General features: G+C 44.4%; 1 protein-coding gene across 4 annotated transcripts in view; it reads left to right on the top strand.

The window, feature by feature from the left end:
- Positions 1–415: 415 nt before the first annotated feature.
- LOC147156276 (zinc finger MIZ domain-containing protein 1-like) overlaps positions 416–18,483 on the top strand; it is a 60,686-nt gene continuing 42,618 nt past the window's right edge. For 3 of the 4 annotated variants that reach the window (XM_086064636.1, XM_086064634.1, XM_086064635.1), the window contains exon 1: positions 417–602. The gene's annotated coding sequence lies outside the window, so the exon portion shown is untranslated. Of the gene's footprint in view, positions 603–18,483 lie in introns of all 4 variants that reach the window. The other variant, XM_086064633.1, reaches the window with a different exon arrangement.

Below are 18,483 nucleotides of genomic sequence, written 5' to 3'. Positions count from 1 at the left end.
CCCTTTCAGTGGACAGCAAGTGGCAAAATGGCCGCCAACTGAGATGGCTAAAAACAGGTAGATTGTGCTTTTTAAAACTCATATTCCACAAACACAATATTAATTAGAATGCAGTGTTTAGATTAGTGGGAGGCATATGAGATATTATTGTCAAGATTTCCATGAATTTAAATGGGGAAAGATGACTTTTGAGTTTTTGTCACGTTCAATTCGTATTTTAAGGCACCTTACATGGGGGGCGTGGGGGTTGCGGGGGGGGGGGGGGGGTAAATTGGAAAATAAAAAACGACTTCCCACAACTGAGACACGAGAGCCGAACTACAACAACAAACAAACAATCTGACCTCCAGTCGTCAGTCCGGCTCCACCTCCGCGTCCTCCCCGCGCATCGAGCACCAAAGTCCGGCCCGGGTTTTTGTCTTCGCCGCGGCGCTCGAGTCCCAGCGGTAATAGAATAGCCGATGTAATTTGACACTTCAACTTACTGCGCTCCGCCGGAGTCTCTCCACTTTTACTCGCCGCTGACGTCGAGCCGTTCGCGGGGACACTATTTGAAAACAGGAGGCGACAATCGGCGAGGACTTTCTCCGCTTCCGCCGCCGGTGAGTCGTCGCCAACTTCGCCGCAGCCGAGGCGGCTCCGCGAGGCTCGCGGAGCTTTTTGTCTTGTTTTTGTCCTTCCCTTCCACTTGGGCTCAGATTGTTTCCGACGTCCAACAAAAGGCGAGCGACCGGCACCCAGGAGGCAAAACCTCCGCTGGCGTGGCTCTTGCTTCCTCCGGGCTCCGTGGCGCTCGCTGCCCGGGGACAAGGCGGGCATTTTCTCGGCTTAGCCGCGGTTGGTGCTCCGAGCTCCGGCTTGGAGGCTCGACCGGGGAAACGCTTGCGTGATTCATTTACACTCCGCGATGTGCAAAACAACTCCACGCTGTTTTTTTAGGTAGCATTTTGGGGTGGGGGTATTTCTTTCCATATCACAACCTTTTGTCTTATTGTTGTGTGCTATTGAGCCGATGCGTGCACGCTGCAGGATGGACTGGAAAAGACTCAATAGTGTGGTCACCGCAGTGCACGATTTGCGCTGGAATTGAATGCTTGTTTCCTAATTTGGCAGCACATGCATGCATCCAGCGGAGAGTTATGATACACACGAGGGAGTGGATTGCGCCGTTGTCTTTATGCTTCATTTTAAGTTGATCGTTTGTAATGAAGGATGACGACTGGGTGTCATTTTGTGCACATCAGCATCCACTGCTGACTCCCAGACAATGACACACATTTGCAGACATATTTGCCTTGTTTTGTTGTTGTGTGATGATGCTGCAGCATCCGCAAATGTCCTTCCTCTACGCTTGTTTACATTTATGCCATCATGTCACCCCAAAACGCCCCCCCACCCCACCCAACCCCTAAACATGGCTTCTGATTTGTGCACCTGGCCCCCATGACTGGCAACAGTCAAACTTGCAGTGGCTTGATTAACATAATAAATGAGCGTTTATGGGGCCCCACGAGCAGGTTTTTGCGAGGCTCCTGAATAAGCGACGGGGGCCGAGCCCACCGGGCCTGACCTTCTTCCATTCAAGTCAAGCGTGTGGAAACACCAGCCAGCCAGTCAGCCAGCCCAGCCGTCGCACAAAAGGCACATTGAGGCGCCGATCTGCAACGCAGCACGTGCGTCTGGCCCAACCAACACTATTTATTAACTCCTTGACTTCCTGTCCCAACACTGGCAAGTGTTAGCTACATGCTACACATCGGCAATTCCTGATCCTTCAAGACGTGCACAATATTGTGTTCTCTAGTGTCAATATCAATCTACCAAAAGAAGGGGTAGAGACAATTCTTTCACCAGATAAAAAAAAGTTTCTTTCCAGGATTTTCCGTTCTTTTGTAATCAGCAGTACAACATGAGTGGCTTTCACCAAAAAACACTCCTTTTTACCAAAAAGGGCCAAAAATAAGCTAAAAGGATGTCAAGTAGAATAGAAATTTTGACTTTGATCCGTACTCACTTACATACTTGTCTGACTTTCAACTTGTAGGGATGTCCCGATCATGTGATCGGAAATCGTTCCCGATCACGTCATTGTCAGCTGATTGAAATCGGGGGCAAAACATCTGTTTTTTAAGGTTAAAAAAAATATATATTTATTTAATTTTTAAGGGCTACAAAGCAACACAAATTGCTGACTTGGACTCGGGTGCCAAAAAATGTGGTGGGAACATCTGGCACTATCAAGTATTTCGAGAATCGATTACGGAAGTCAGAGAATATTCACTGTTGACAGGCTGAAATTCCGAATTTAAAAATTGGGATAGCTGCGCCGATATTCAGCATGTTTTATTTTTGAAGAATCATGCGGCTGATAATGCATGAATTTAAAACTGTGTTTTCTTTAGGGAACTATTTATTTACAGTTTCAGTTCAATTTACACGAGATGCTGCTGACCCTGACAACTCTCTGCACCTTCTGTTTTTGTTTGAAATTTAAAAAAAAATCTTGAGATTTTTGAAGAGCAAATGTGTTTTGAGTCTTCCCGTCATCATTTGACTTGGTTTTGTCCTGGGAATTCCGCTTGGATCTCCTCTTCAGCGCTCCTTAAAAATAAATGAAATAAACCTTCATGGGTCTGTTGGCGCGAGCTTGTGGGAGGTTTGCGAAGGTTCTCGTCTCCTGGGATGAACCACGCGCTCCGGGAGGACGCCGCCGTCTGAGGCTGCTTCCCAAAAAGTAACAAGCCAAAAACGTACAGTATGTCAATGGAAGGTCTTCAGTCGGGATGTTTGGCCTTCCGGAATTTGCTGGGCTGGTTTCATCCTGCACCTGATGGTGATATTGAGCTGCAAAAAGGTGGCTGAAGATGCTGCCTTCAAGTGCCGAGTTGATCTGTGGGACAATTGGTGACAGTTAAAAGTAACTTTTTGGGACTTTCTTGACACGCGAGCCACGCATGGATAATATCGGGCCTGACGGATACAGATTTTTGTGGCTGATTGCGATATTTGGCAAAAAGCGATTCTGTTAACCGACTAATCGACTGATTGATTTAGGAAACGTTTAATGAAAGAATAACGTCTGTTTTTGTCCCTTAACACTTAAAACATCAATGAGAAGAATGACAGGCTCTCTTCTTCGTCCTTAGCTATTTGTTTACTTTACAACAGATACATTTATAAAACACCAAAATGCTGAAACTCACCCAAACCGTGCTCCTGGTTTCCATTCTGGTTGTTGCACATTTCATTCACAATCTCCAACCAGCGGTACTCTGATCGATTGGCCACCGATTGTAATTGGCCAATTTCCGTGGAAAAGTACATGATCGTGATTTATTGGACACATTTTTGACCGTTCAGTTGCCGTTTTTAGCGCGATGGATGGATCAAGTAATGGATTTAGCTGTCAACCGTGATTCAAGTTTTGTATTTATTTATTTATTTTACTGTACTACTAGTTGTCACGATACATGAAACAGGTGGTTGCGAACGTCCCCCGTCAATTTGACGTGAGGGTGTGTCATTTTGCCCTCCGCTTTATCATCAGAACTCCTGAAGATTTCACGGCTAAAATGTCAGCGTCGGAATAAATCCTTCCAGTCGGAGGAGAAAGTGCGTCTGATTTATCTCCCGACGGCAGGGGATACATCTTGCATGTGTGAGTACATGTCAGGCATGTGTGCGCTTTGGCGGAGATTTGTACAAACCTCCCACCCCTTCGCCCCCCTTCCCTCTGCTGAGTTTTTTTTTCTTCTTCTTCTTTTTTTTTTTTACAAAGGAGGAGTGTTGCCGTCTTGCCTGTTGACTGTTAATATGAAGCTTCTATTTTGAAAACAGGGCTGAGGGAAGGAGAATGTGCGGCAGGGAATGTGGCCAGACCACACAATCCTTTCATCGCGGTGGAGTGTGCAAACACTTGCCGTATATTTTGGGTTAGCTCGCTGATAGCACTTGTTTTATTTTTATTTTTATTTTTTTACTATAACTGTACGTACAGTTCCCGCTACTGCACTTTGAGAAACCCAAACCAAGACACCTTATTTTGAAGGTTTCAAAGGTGTCAAACTCGGTGTGGCCCACCACTAAGTCTTCATTTGAACTGCGGACGCAATTCTTGTGCGTCACCTTTCATGATTCTTGCGAAAATCTCTACCAACTAACATAGAGATTGCAAACAATTTGTGTTACCAAGCCCCTTTTCACAGAAACTTGAGTAGTTGAACAAAGTACTACTTTGTACACTCTAAAGCAGCTGAAAAACGGGTTGCATTGTGGGTTGTGAATTTAATATGACCCAACCTTTTGGGTGAAATAGCTCAAAAAGTTGGTTGGAATCATTTTTGACGGAATTTAATTGGGTTATTCAATTAAACCAAAACATTGGGTGAAATGAATAACCCACAAACAACCTAAAAAATGGGGTCACTTTGTGGGTTATTCATTTAATTTGACCCAGCTTTTTGGGTTTAATAACTCAAAACGTTGGGTCGTTCCAATCCTGACCCAATTTGGTTTATTTTTACCCAACTGTTCAGAGTGCTTGAAATCTGATTTCAAAACCATTTATCCATCATCTGTAATAATATGAGGAGAGTAAACATAAGACGCAAACCGTAACTTGAATGTGGCCAGCAAGAAAATGAGTGCTTGGCCATTCGTAGACCAGGATCGATTGGTCCATCTTCTGATTGGATCAGTGATTGGTTATCTTTTTTTCCTTTCTTTTTTTTTGCTGATGGTCTGCAAAACCTGCAGCGTGTAAAATGTACTGCAAACGGGTTTCAGAAGTCCACAAGTTGCGCCCAGTCCTGTTGCTGGTTAAGCGTGGGGCTCTCCCCCGGGTACGACGTGGCCACATTTGTTGCTCTTGCCCTCAAAGAGGACACTTGTGCATATTAGCATTGGATTTGAACGCGGCGCTCTTCGCCTTAATCCTGCTGTTGACTCGCCCGCTAAACCCTGAGTGTGTTATTTTTGCTCTTTTTAAGGGAGCCCCTTTGGCTGCATAATCTCACTTAATCTAATCTATCCCCCCGCGATAATAGAGCGGCGATGATGTGACTCTATAGACTGGAGCTTTAGCGCAGATCCATACCAAACAGACTAGCGTGCCGCTCGGCCCTCCGGCAAAGCTGTTGTGAAAATGCGAGTGACCTCGGCGCCCCCTTGTTAGCGGCCACAATGGAGCTGCCTGCTCGTACAGCTGCAGCCGTGCCGGAGGGGAACACAGAACACACACGCTTGTGATTAAGCGTTGTAAACAAACGCACGTCTCGCTAGCTGACACTTCCAGCTAGCATTGGGAAGATATGCTAAGGCTGGCTTTTCAAGTGCTTAAAGTAATTGGCACGGTGCGGATGCTACGGTATGTCGGCTGCTTAACGGAATTCACGACACAAGGCGTACTTGTGTCCGCTCAAGTGCAATCATTTGCTGCCGTGTTGAGTTTGAGGACAGGGAGCATTCGTACCCGACAACTTTTTTTTAGCCAGAAGATGAGCTGAGATTGAGTCAAACAGGCATTACAACTACGGTACTTCTTTAGCCAACAAACTAGTTGGGATGGAATCAATGAACGTCAGCACCGCACCTTCTACCTAACAAACGGAGTCGAGATTTGAATGAACAGGATTCACAACCATCGCCATTTTGATCCTTCAGACTTAGTTGAGTCTACATCAACAGACTTGAGAGTGGAGACTGTATCGACAACCATGACGGCGAACTCTTCTTTTACAAGCTGACTTAGTTGAGCCTGAAGCAACGGCCATTGCGACCAGCGCCTCTTGAGCCAGCAAATTAGGGTTGAATCACAACTACTGCTTTTTTTTGCCAGCTAACTTGGTTGAGTCTGAATCAACGGGTATTAAAACCAACCCTTATTTAGCCAGCATATTTAGTCGTGACTGAATCAGCAGGTGTGCAATGATTCTTCTTGAACCAGGAGACGAGTGGAGACTCGAGTTAACAACCGTGACAGCCGCCACTTCTTTCTCCAGATCTCTTGGTTGAGACCCAATCAACGGCCATTACAACCGGCCCTTCTTCAGCAGACTTAGTTGAATCTGAAGCAACAGGCATGACAGCATGACATGACATGACAGCAGGCTAGTGGTGTCTGAACCTTGACCCGAGACTGCCAGCTTCTTTAGCCAGCAGACTATTTGAGATGGAATCAACAGGCCAGCAGACTTAGTTGAGACTTCAACCAAGTAATTACAACAGGGATAACTACCAAATCTTCTTTTAGCCATCCGGCTAATTGATACTGTCTCAACAGCCGTGAGACACGACTTCTTTAGACAAACATTTGGTCAGTTTCAAAGTGACTTGAATGTTGTTGTTTTTTTTGCTTAAGCTCGTTTTACGCTATGTCACACAAACGCATTTAGTTCTGTTGAGCTGCGAGTTGTGCGTCCACCGGCCGGCCTCGATTTTCCAAGCGTCTGCTGCTTTAATAAGCACCAGTCATTTGTTAGTCATCCACACGGCACCCATGCTGGGTGGGGGAGAGCGAGGACGACGAGGCGCATCTTGAGGTTTGATTGACGCTACAAATGTGCTCACTGATCAAATCGTGTCCAGGTCACAAACGTCCCAAACAAAAGTGGAGGTCTCATTCCTTCTCACTGTGTGTGCGTGTTATTTGTGAGGTTGGAATGTGAAACCTAATCTGTGCAGGGTGGAGGGGATAGAGTGGGGGGGGCATAAAAAGAAGGGGGGGGGGGTTCTGTTGGAGAGTGACCCTTGTGAGTCGCCACTTGTGGTAGTTTATGACTCTTTAGTGAAGGGGGAAGGGCAGCCAGACACAGTTCTTTCTCTCATCTGTCCCCATATTACTCCCGCCCCCACCTCCCCCAAAAAGTTTCTCACTTTCTGTGAGGAGAAAAAAGATGAGGCGGCGTGGGAGACTGCTTCACGGGTGAAAGCCCTCACGCAGCATGAATATTTAACGCCTGCATTTTGAACCAGAGTCATAAAATCCGAGCAAATGCGTTTGGAAAGCGAGCGGCGAAATCTTCGTCACGCTTGAGAGCCGCAATTAAATATGTGGATTGTGTCTGGAGATCGGATTTTTTTTTTAACACCTCACTCTACAATAGTAGCGCTTCTTTAGCCAGCGGAATCATTGAGAGTGAATCACCGCTACTTCTTGAGCCAACAGACTTAAGGCCGAGATTCACCAATCGGACGTCGGGAGTCGGACAGCGTTGGGCCGACGGCATGCGCCGTCTGATAAGTGTATAAATTACTGTCGTAAAGTCGGACTGAGTTGGAATACGTCGGGGGGGGCCTTTCCAGCAAATTCGACATGTTGAATCGGCGTCGGGGCATTTGATCATTGTGATTGGCTGTTAGTTAGTTAAAGGAAGTGATGAACGCGGATGAACTGGACTGATGGAAAGCCTGGACCATTTTTCACCCCGCTTTTATACCCTCCGCATTTGAACGTACAATGTGTGTCTGGACAGAAGATCAGGAAGATGAATTCATCTCTGATTCAAGAGAGACCGGCATTGTATGATATTACCGTTAAAGGGTACGCCGACAAAGGTATGAAAGCCAAACTATGGCATGACATGGGGACGCGACTGGATACAGCAGGTTGGGTTTATTTTTATATACGATACTGGCGCAAAAAGCCGGAGGGTTTCATTCACGTGGGAGCACATCGTGTATGCATTGTGTTACCGTTTCCTGCTCGGCCTCCTTACGGTGGTCGGGAGACACAGGGGAGGATTTCCCTGCAGGGCCGGAGTCGCCTCCGGAAGTAACTCCCGTTGCACGTCGCCCAAAAGGAAGAACCGGGAGACAGAGAGTCGCGCTGCAGTCTTCCTTGGTTATGATTTTCGACACCCTTTTTAATCTCCTCCGTCGCGTACCCTGATCGCTCTCAACTCTCGCATAATGCTCACTGTTCTCTTCCGCTCCTTTCTCCCCCGTCTTACACAGCCCTTAGTCACACACAAGCAAATCTTAGCCCCCCCCCCGCAACAATTGTTTACGTTTTTATATCCCGCCCCCGTAAAGAGGTTTCCGGTTGTCTTTAGGAATAATGACTACCGCCGCCGATGGTATGGAGGGGAGTTACTTCTCGCGCATGCGCTGAAGGTACGTAATAGTCGGTGCGGTGTGCATTTACGTCATTTTTCTACGCGACGTGCCGACGTCTGGGCCGGGGGAAAGGCGCCGGTCACCTTTGGCCAACGTCTGATTGGTGTATCTAGGCCTTTAGTTGAAACCGCCGTTGCCACCAAAACGTCTTTTGCCAGAAGACTAGTTGCGCCTCAATCAATTCTTTAACCAGGAGACAATAGTTGAGTAAATCAACAGACGACACAGCCACCGCTTGTTTAGCCAGATGATTATTTCATACCTAATCAACAGTCTTTTAAAATCACTCATTCTTATGCAAGCATTCTATTTGGGATTGAATCAACAACCAGATCTTCATAAGATAGCAGACTATTTGAGACAAAATCAACAGTTGTTCCAACCACAATTGCGATAACAACCAACACTTTCCTTGCTACTAGATTAGTTGTGATTTAAACAGCCCTTAGAAATCACCGCTTCTTTTGCCACTAGACTGTTGAGTTTCAATCAACCGTTCCTTACAACGCCTTCCTTAGCCATCGAAATATTTAAGACTGAATCAACAGCCCGTTGCAACTTGAGCCAGCAAACTGGCATACGGTCCTTGCCAGCGCGACAGATCGACAGCCCTTGCAACCGCTGTAGCATTAGCTTAGACCAAATCAACCACTTCTTTAGCCAGCAGCGACTTCCTTAAAATTCATACTGAGCTATCAGTTAGGCTTCGACTTGGCTATTATTCATAAACGTCCTTAAGACTATAGCATCCAAAGCATCCCCTTCTCCTTTTTCTTGTTCCTCTCCGCAACATGTTGCACATTTTTAAAATTCTGTCCCAGCCTCTGCCAAGGTAGCCTCGTAGCAGACAGACACTGAGACGATTGTTAAGATTGATAACCTTTTTCTGAGCGCGGCGAGGTTATTTTGCCGGCTCGGCTGCTGTTTTGAGTTAAATACACTCAAGAATGGCAATCAACCCGAGCTTTGTTATGTTTAATAACGCCCGGTAAAAGGTCAGTATCACATCTTGTTCCACATCACGACTGCTGTTTAGTTGCATAATCTTCACGTGTCCTCAGTGTGGTGTTCAAAGCATGTGGCTGGCAGGTTACAGATGAATCACAGCGGATGGCCTAAAGAGAGACACAATGCGAGCTTTACAACCCCCAATGAGAGGTCCAAAGTGTAGCTGTCCACACGGGGGATGGGGGGGCATCGACTGAACCAACAGCCGCCAAAACCACTTCTTCTTTCGGCAGAAGTGCAGTTTAGACCAAATTCACAGGCATTGCAAGTTGACAACCACTGCTTCTTTATCAGTTAGCCGGCAGACTACCGCCGCTGAGAAACAATCAAAAGGCGTTTCGACCGCTTCTTTAGCCCTTCAGCTAGCAGATTAGTTGAGACTGATTGAACAGTCGTTACAAGCACTACTTTTATCATCAGCTGATTGAGACCTAGTCAGCATCTTTTAGCTAGCAGATGAGTTTACATAAAATTAACGGACAGCGACTTGGGCCTAAGGCTGCAGACAGACCGAACGCAAGCTAAGCATTTCTGGCAGCGCGCCAACTTATATAATCAATACAGTCAGATGCATTTGCAGGCCGGGTTGCATGGACGAACGACAATTTTGCTTCTTTGCATTTTTCGTCGAGAATGACGTACTTACTACGTCACACGCAGCGGCATAAGCCCAACAGTGTAGTGAAATAAAAAAAAATGTAGGACAACATCATTGGGGGAAGCATAAAGACAGTCAGGCTCCCATACCGCTTGGGACTGAGCCAAGAAAGAGCCGGCTTGGAAAACGGGGAGTGAGGAAGTTAGCAGCAGCACAATCACCAGTGACCAGATCGGCTCGCAATAAGCCACACCTCTTCTTGTAGTTCCTCCGTGAAGAGAAGCGCGGGAGACAAATTTAGAGGACGTTTATTTTCATTTTACAGGGACTTGAATGGTCTTATTTTTCTGTACTGAAGTTCTTTTTGGAGTACGTGGCGTGTTCACCATGCGCTGCCATTGGTTCATCCTCTCCGCAATCCTCTGACCCCATAGATGAAGTCTCTCAATATTTACTCACAAACTGATATCAGTGCAGATGAATCTCCACCCGTCCCTCTCGCAGGGATTTAAACCCCCCCCTCCCATTTGTCGGTGGCAAATATCTCTTTCACCCCAAATTGTTTGAGATGCCGGCAGGATTGTGTTTGCCTTGCGCTCAGAAGATTCGAGTCGCTGGCAAAACTGCCGGCAGCGCTTTCCTTGCATCTCCTCTGGGACGCAACACTCAGAAAAAGATGTCTCAAGGTGCGTGCGCTGAGCTGGAGATGTGACTCTGGGTGGGTAAATATTTAGAGAGCAAACATTTTGATACCAGCAGGGATTACCGTAGAGGGGAAAACATGTTTTTTTTCCCCCTTTCGTCTTCTAAGAATTTGAATGTCAGTATCTTGCTAGGCAGAATGCGGTGCATCTTTTTTTCTTCTTCTTTAGTTTGTAGTTGCATCTATTAAAAGAAATAGCAGCAAGTTGAATCCCGCAGAAAGGAAATCCGATCCCTGTGATGCAGCGCACCTATGAAGATTTTGTCTTTTGTTGTGAAGAGACTGCGGCCTTTTGTTTCCACCCCCAGACAAACTAACAGATTTGTTCTGCTGCTTCACCTTGTTGGCTTTGTGGAGGCAACGGGCCAAAGGTGGATGTTCAACATGTCAAAGCGTGCTATGCCTCATTTACTCCGCTCAATATTCATGGGCCCGGATACGGGTGGCAGACTTCAGCCAGCCGTCCGCGGAAAACGGTCACTAAGGCAGCGCTTCTCAAATGTTTGACACCAAGTACCACCTCCGGACATCTGCTCTCTGAAACAGAAAAGAAACTAATAATTCTACTTTCATTTGTAAATTATTGCTTTATTTCAAAGGACAGTTAATTGTTGCTAAAGTCACAACTCCTGCAATCTGTTGATTTATGCAAAACTCTTTTATGTACTGTTTCATAACTCCGAAACGTATTCCTGGTCTGAGCCCGTCGTAAATGATACCTCCGGTCTTTTAGCTGCGTTAATAAAGGTTAAATAAAAAAATTAAAAAAGGTCTGATATTCTTCTATAATCTTCAGGGACCAAATTTGATTTCAGCTCGTATTTCCTGTACGCTCATTCATGCGTTTCCAAACTCGTCTCCTGCTCAGCCTTCGTTTCGACAGCCGGGCTGTTGTTGCGGCAGATACGGTGCTTCCAAGTAGAGTACTTTGAATGGAAGTGCTCATTCATTCAAGTTTTGGGTCAGAGAGGTGGGAAAAATGTTTTCTGTCTATGTTTCGGCAATGATTAGTATGGATTTGGCTGGACTGTATGTTAGCTGGATCACATAATCCGGCAGTTTGGTGTCCCAAAGCCCACTTGAAAGCTGGGGAAGAATTGCATTAGTGGCTTTCGCAGCGCAAGGCAGCAAACTGAAACCTTTCCTGTTGAGGTCAAGAGGAAGCATCCCAAGACTCTGAAAAAGACGCTTGGGGGTGTGAAAGTTGACCTTGCGAGTAATTGTGGAAAACCTAGAACTGGTTCATGTACGCACCTGTGGTTTGTATAGAATCTTTCTTCCCGGACAAAATGAGGAATTTGCTGGACTCCCCTGTGGTGTGCAGATGACACAATCTGCTGTGCTGCTGCTGCTGCTGGTGAGAATTCAAAGAAGGGGGAAGCCTGCCTGAGGGGATTCATGGAATAGTTGAAGGGCTTCACACATTCACGCACAATTATGATAAAAGTGTTGGAATACCTGAATAAGCATGTTGTAGAAATACCCTTTGGGCCTAAAACGATATACAGTACACTTGTATATGTGTGAAGAACACGGGACATGTTTATTAGCATCCTGTTGAAATTTTGTTTGTCACAATTCTTGAGCTCTTAATGTGGACCAGCGTTGGTGTCTTGAGTCTTCAACTTGGATGAAGTTAGGACATCTTTTCGCAGGATGCATAGTCTGCAAATATTATATTGTGCGGAGGGAATAGGTCACAATTTTAGTGGCATCCAGTTCAGATTGTGACTGTTTCTGAAAAGACTTGAGGTCTCAATGTGGACTAAAAATGCAGTTTCTGTCTTCAATGTTGATGAAGTTGTCATCGTTCGGATATTTTTTTGCGCATAGCGTTCAAGTCACCGTTTCATTGGCATCTCGTTCAATGTTTGCGTTTGGGGCAGTGCTTGAGATTGAAAAATGGTGTCCCTGTCTTTCATTTCATTGAAGTCGGGACATCTATTATGCACAATACACAGCCACTCAGACATTGTGGGCCAAAAATGTATCGCTGTGTTCAGTTTTAAAGTGATGTTTTCCTCGTACGCGTTTATGTCCTTGAGAAATTTTCACTTGACTTCATTGATGCTGAGCTGCGCTGCCACCATTTTTGAGGTGTTACGAATGTTTTGGTCGACTCATTTCGCTGCATGAAAGGGTGAAAAAGAAACCGCAAATCACTTTTACTGAATAGAGTGATGCAGATTTGCTGGATCCCTGTTTTGGGTGCTCTTTGTTGTTGTTGTTTCCGCTGCTCCAAGTCACAAATGGCGCGGCACCGTTTCTCAATGGAAAGCAGATGAATGATTGATAAGAGCGGCTGCTTTCTGCTCCTGATCCCCCGGACATTAATAATGAAGGGCACTTTCAGCGTTTTAGTGTCAGATGGAAACACGAGATTTCATCACTGTCTTTCTTTCCTCATTAGTTTTCCTCAAACCTCCCCTAAAAATAGATCCGCCATCCAAGTGTCATCTTGACGCCACTGTGTTGCAAAGGGCTGGAAAATATCCGGCTGATTTCTGAAAAGTTTCCATAAAATTGACATGGGCGGTTCAGCTGAGGAATTTGGGAAATGCATCTTTTTCAAGCTTACCACATCCAAGTCTCTACTCATCCCGAGCTCACAACCAGACAAAATGCTTAATATTGCACAAAAGCAAATGACTGTGGCGACAGTCAAAACCCTTTTTCAAAGGCTTTAGAGCCATGACGGAATTGAGCAGGTGGAAGTGATTGAATCGGCTCAAACCTTACCTTTGTGTTTGACGTTTTTAACATAACAGGCTTACTCAGATGTTTCTAACCTATTTTTTTTTTTAATACTCACTTTGGTCTACTCTTAAGAAATCAAAACACACATCCAGACTTTCAATATTGAAGTGAAAAAAATGCCGTACTGCTCCCGCACAGTGAGGGAAGAGGCGGAGTTAATGGATTTGTTTTTGTTATTTTCAGTAAATATGCTTAAAATAACATACAAGGTGGGGACAGACAATTAATATTGATTTGTGAAAAACAAATGTTTTATTGACCAAACTGTATTTGGACAACATGAGGTTTCTGCCCAATATGAACAAAACTACCAACAAAGTCCCATTTGAAAATGGTCAATTCAAAGACCCTCACCCTCTACAAATTTAGTGTTGCCTTGCTTGCTGTATGCTTTCCTTGTTTGATTTTGCGGACGGAGGCGCATGTCATAGAAGTCACCCCCTCGCAAGCGCCACGATTAAGACTAATGGCGGCACATTGAGCCCATTTCGCGACCCCGCCGGCCGTGGATCGTTTCCGTTTGTGTGTATTTTTTTTTGCTGAGGCGTTTCATTTTGATCGAGCTCGAAAATGAGAACGGAGGAAGAGAGTGATGGCGCCTTGGGTGAGTACATATTGATCAGTTCAGCCCAGGCGTGAAGCGCCAAAATAAAAGCGCTGCAGTCTGTTCTCTTATATACAATTGACCTTTTGTTAATCCATCCAGAAACACGCAATTCTCCAATCTCAGTGATCACACAAGACAAATTTGAGGTTGTACTACAAAGAAAACCTTTTGCAGGTTTATATCCGTAGTGCACGACTCGACGATTTGCGAGTTGGCCGTTAAATACGAATGCTGAATCAGAAACTAAAACCAAGACACGCTGCTGAGGCTACACTTTCCTAAAATGAAAAGATTTTAAAAAAAAAATGTTGCTAACTGCGCAACGCTGTCATTAAATATGTTCTTGTCTGCGCAAGAAAATGCATTTTGTACTAACGTGTGACTTCAAAACCGACATACCAAACCGCTTACTTCATCCAGAATGTTAGTCGCCCTCTGCTAGTCCAGAATTCTTTTTTTTTTTTAGATGACTGCAGAGCGCTCCTCTTTCTCCGTCTCAAGTGCTCTGTTTAATGTCTCATGATGGCTGACGATTATTTACAGCGCGGATAAACAAAGAGAAGCGAGGAAGTGACGGCAGTAATCCACTCTTGCGGTCATTAGACACGGAGACGGAGGAGTGAGTGCAAGAAGGCTCCTTGCGGTGCGTCTAATGGAAATGGGACTCATTAAGACACCTTCGCCGCCGACATCATGAGAAATTGCTAATTGATTGTCGTTAGTGACTGATGCAGCAAGACGGTCTGGCTCTTTTCTGTTTCATTTTTTTGTTACGTTCCGGCTCCTTCGCTTGGTTCTGCGTCATTAACAGGATTTTCTTGGCGACCTCGGAAATGCTGTTTGCTTGAACGCGTTGTTTTGAATTCCTTCTTCAAGTCTCAAATTTTCCTCATGCTCAATTAAACAGGCTACTGAGTCCCAAGGCTCAAGGCACGCTACGGTTCGGACCGCGGTCTACTACGGACTCTAGTACATTTCCTCCAAGCCCGTCACGTCCTGATCACGGGCTGACGCGGTTTTCAAGGCTTTCTAGCCAAGAAGCGGGGACACCAGGAAGTTACGGAGCCCGTTTGTGGTTGCAGCAGACTCCAACAAAGCTCCCGGGCTGGATCTTCATACCCAAGTGTAGAACACAATGCGTGGCATTGCATCGGGCCTGTAAACCGTCGCATGCTGGGATTGAAACCGACAAAACGGTAAACCCATACACTTGAGCTTTCCTCGAGAACCGCGACGAAACGGGATGAAACGTGCACTAAAGCCCGTAGATTGTGCAAAAGCTTGAAAGGACCGTGGACCGGGTACTTCATATGCTTCCTGTCCCACTACGGACCTCTTCCAACCTGTTACGGCCTAACATATGCTCTCAGGTTTGTTTTTGTGTTCATCCCGTTTTACGATGGTGGACTAGGTTTCAAATATGCACTGAAACTGGTTGTGGCAATTGTTTTGGACACTTTCCAAATCTGAACAGGCATTCACAGCAATCTGTCTGTCATGGTTTCCTATCCCGTCCCCATGCGATGTCTTACGTCCATCCTGTTTTCTCCACAATGACCGCCGGAAGCAGAATTGAAACGTATGGTTAGTGATGACGTTGCAAAGTCGTTTTGGAGATTCGATCAAGCTTCCGACACGAACGCTGCAGGACTGTTGAAAAAAATAAAATAAAAAATCAATATGTCGAGCAGCGTTAGCATGCACGCTGAAGGCTATTTTCAAGAAATGTGCCTCGGCCAGCACGGTCAGGGTTGAGTAGCAGAGAAAGGTAGATCCCCCCCCCCCCCCCCCCCCCACAATGCTTCACTTATAGGCCCTGGAAATTCCTCCCTCCTTTCCTCTGGCACCAGCAGATTGTGTTCATCTCAGCCTTTAATCATTTTCCCTCCCAATAGTCATGTGCTGCCTTTTCCCGCCCCGGATTCCTCGGAGGACATGCACCCCCCACCCCCCCCTCAACCACCCCCACCTCTTCTTCTTCTTTTCCCCACAAGAAAATATGGCTAGATTCCACCAGGTGTTCTTGCAACTTTCCACTTGTAATCCACTGTATTTTTGATTTGATTTTATGTGAATGGTGAATTGTGGAGTTGCCCATCAGAGGACTCATCGGCAACTCATGGATTATCACATTATGGTTGTTTAGATTTCTTTTCCTGGTGTGGCACCTCAACTGTCATGTGGTAGTTTTTTACACACGCGTTGTCGGACTTTGTCTAATGACAGAAAGCAGTGCTTAAAAAGGCATGGCCGTTTTTTGGAGGTCATCAACACGGAGCGAGCAAACCTGAAATCGGCACCGCAGCCGTCCCACTTTGCCTTGATGGCTTTACACAATGTTGCCGCCGCGTGCGTGTCTCCGTCTTATCTAATCGGGCCGCGCTCATGTCGTCAGAGGCCTGCAGACTCTTTGTGTGTGTGGGTGTGTGTGTGTGCGTGTGTGTGTGTGTGTGCGTGTGTTTAGGAAACATTGGGTCATCACACTCCACTGCTGAACCCGGATGCAAGCTTCATTACCTTCGGCACTGGAAGAAAAAAGCTGCTATTTGCTATTTATAGCTATCTTTAAAAAATGATATATACTATGTGTAATTTTTGTATGATTCTGCAAAATCAATCGATTAATCGACTACTGATCAATTATCAAGTTAATCATCGACTATTTTGATAATCAATTAGTGGAATATTTCCAAATGCTCTGAATTTCAGCAGTAAATATTCTCAGATTTCTGGAGTCCTCTGTCGAAGCAGACAGATTATTTTTGTGTTCAATCAAAATAAGACATTTGCAAACATTTGCTTCTGCTTTGGAAAACAAACGATCAACATTTTTGCTGATATTCGGACAGAATCAACAATTTATGCTCATTGCTACATTCCATAGTTGACTTCGTTGGACGGCAAACTCTTCGAGACGAAATCAACAGCGCACTCTGTTTTGCCTAGATTGCATCGAAACGTATTAAATTCAAAATGGCTTCCACGGCAGAAACGAGTCTCAAAGTGGTTGAGAAAACCTGGTGATTTTTGTCTTTGAAATCAAGATTACTGCCAATGATTACAGCCATTTGTTTTGCTTCCGTTTTGCAATGTTTGAGGCAGTTGAACTTGAGATTGAAAAACAGTGGGATAAGAATTGACCCTTGGGGGACCCCACATGTGATGTTCCTCCATTGAGATTGAGAGCAAAATCCCAGACAGATACGATGTCCTTTCCTGTTTCCAAGCTCAGGAAAAGTTCTCTACTTGTGAGTGAAGATGCTATCAGATAGCATCCGTCTCTCGAGCAGAGGTTTTCGCGGCCACTTTGCTCGGGATGACTGCTCTTCATTCAGCCAGCAAAAAAAGCCCCGACGTAAAAGCGCTTGTGGCCAAAGTCAACCAGCGGGGATTTAGCCTCCATGAGGAGCCAATTAAACACAGGAGGGCCTCTCTGAAGGATCATAACAATGCTAAATGCACCGTTGTGGCAACCTTTCGAGGCAGGCAGAGATGTTTTATGTCTCCACATAATTTATCCCTGGCTTCTGTTTTTCTGATTTGTTGTTTTCCTTCTTCTTTTGTACACATCAGGAGATTCCAAATGGAAGCTTCCCAAGGAATTCTGATGAGTTAGCGCTACTATGCGGCATCATATCGCAGTTTGCTCCGGATGCAGCGACTTTTTTTTTTCCATATGTGGCCTGCCTGGACCACCCCCCACTGTTGTCTGAGTCACAATGCATTATGGGTACAATCGCACCAGACTCAGCCTCCGACTTATATCCAGGGAAGCGCTTTGGATGTTTGCATTCAGAGATTTTGCAAAAATGACCTCTTCATCGGGTTTGCTCATTTATATATACAATATAAGATCATACAATATAAGAAATAAACAACATACCCTCAATTATATAAATTGTTTTTTTTATAACTTGAATTATTATTTTAAAATTAAATTGTTATATTGAATTAAATTATGTAAGAAAAACAGGAAATATGAAAAAAATACAAGAAATGAAACTATATTGATTAAATACATGTAATATAAATTGTTCAAAACATCATGACACAATCTTACAATTATAATATAATTGTAAATTATTATGAAAAATACAATGTACCATTATATACTTTATAAGAAAGAATCAAAACATGTAAATTAATTATTTAATATGAAATATTATCAGAGATACACTTTATATTAAAAAAATGTGTGGAACATGTACAAATATTAGGGGAATTATTATTTTTTTTTTAACGATTGCATCACATCTTAAAAGACAATTATATAATGGAAATAATGAAAAACAAAGTCAATCTCAGCATAATTTGCAGATGGAAAAAAGCACGTTTATTTTTAGGTTACTTATATTTCTGTTTTTCCTTCTCTTTTTGAGGCACTTCATAAGTAATATTAAATCAAGAATATATACAGTACAGTATAATATACAATATAAATAATATTAAATACATATTTTTAAAGTATGTATGAAATCCAAAGACAATGACATAAGCTTTTTTCTTTTCTTTTTTTAACTTTTGACTATACATATGTTTGGGGGGACCGGGGGGGATTTCTTTTTATCGATTTAAATATTATTTTTTAAATTAGCTAAAAGGGGAAAACCGTTTTTTTAATTTCCTGACCAGGAAGTCATGTGACCCTTGAGTCGCATGTTGTGTTTCCCTTCATGTGCCGGTATATCTTTAATT

This window comes from Leptonotus elevatus, chromosome 20 (genome assembly GCF_054856555.1).
Source record: "Leptonotus elevatus isolate MCC_2025b chromosome 20, RoL_Lele_1.0, whole genome shotgun sequence".
NCBI classification, from domain to species: Eukaryota; Metazoa; Chordata; class Actinopteri; order Syngnathiformes; family Syngnathidae; genus Leptonotus; species Leptonotus elevatus.
The sequence above is the reverse complement of the archived record's forward strand: the minus strand, read 5'-3'. Positions and strand labels throughout refer to the sequence as shown.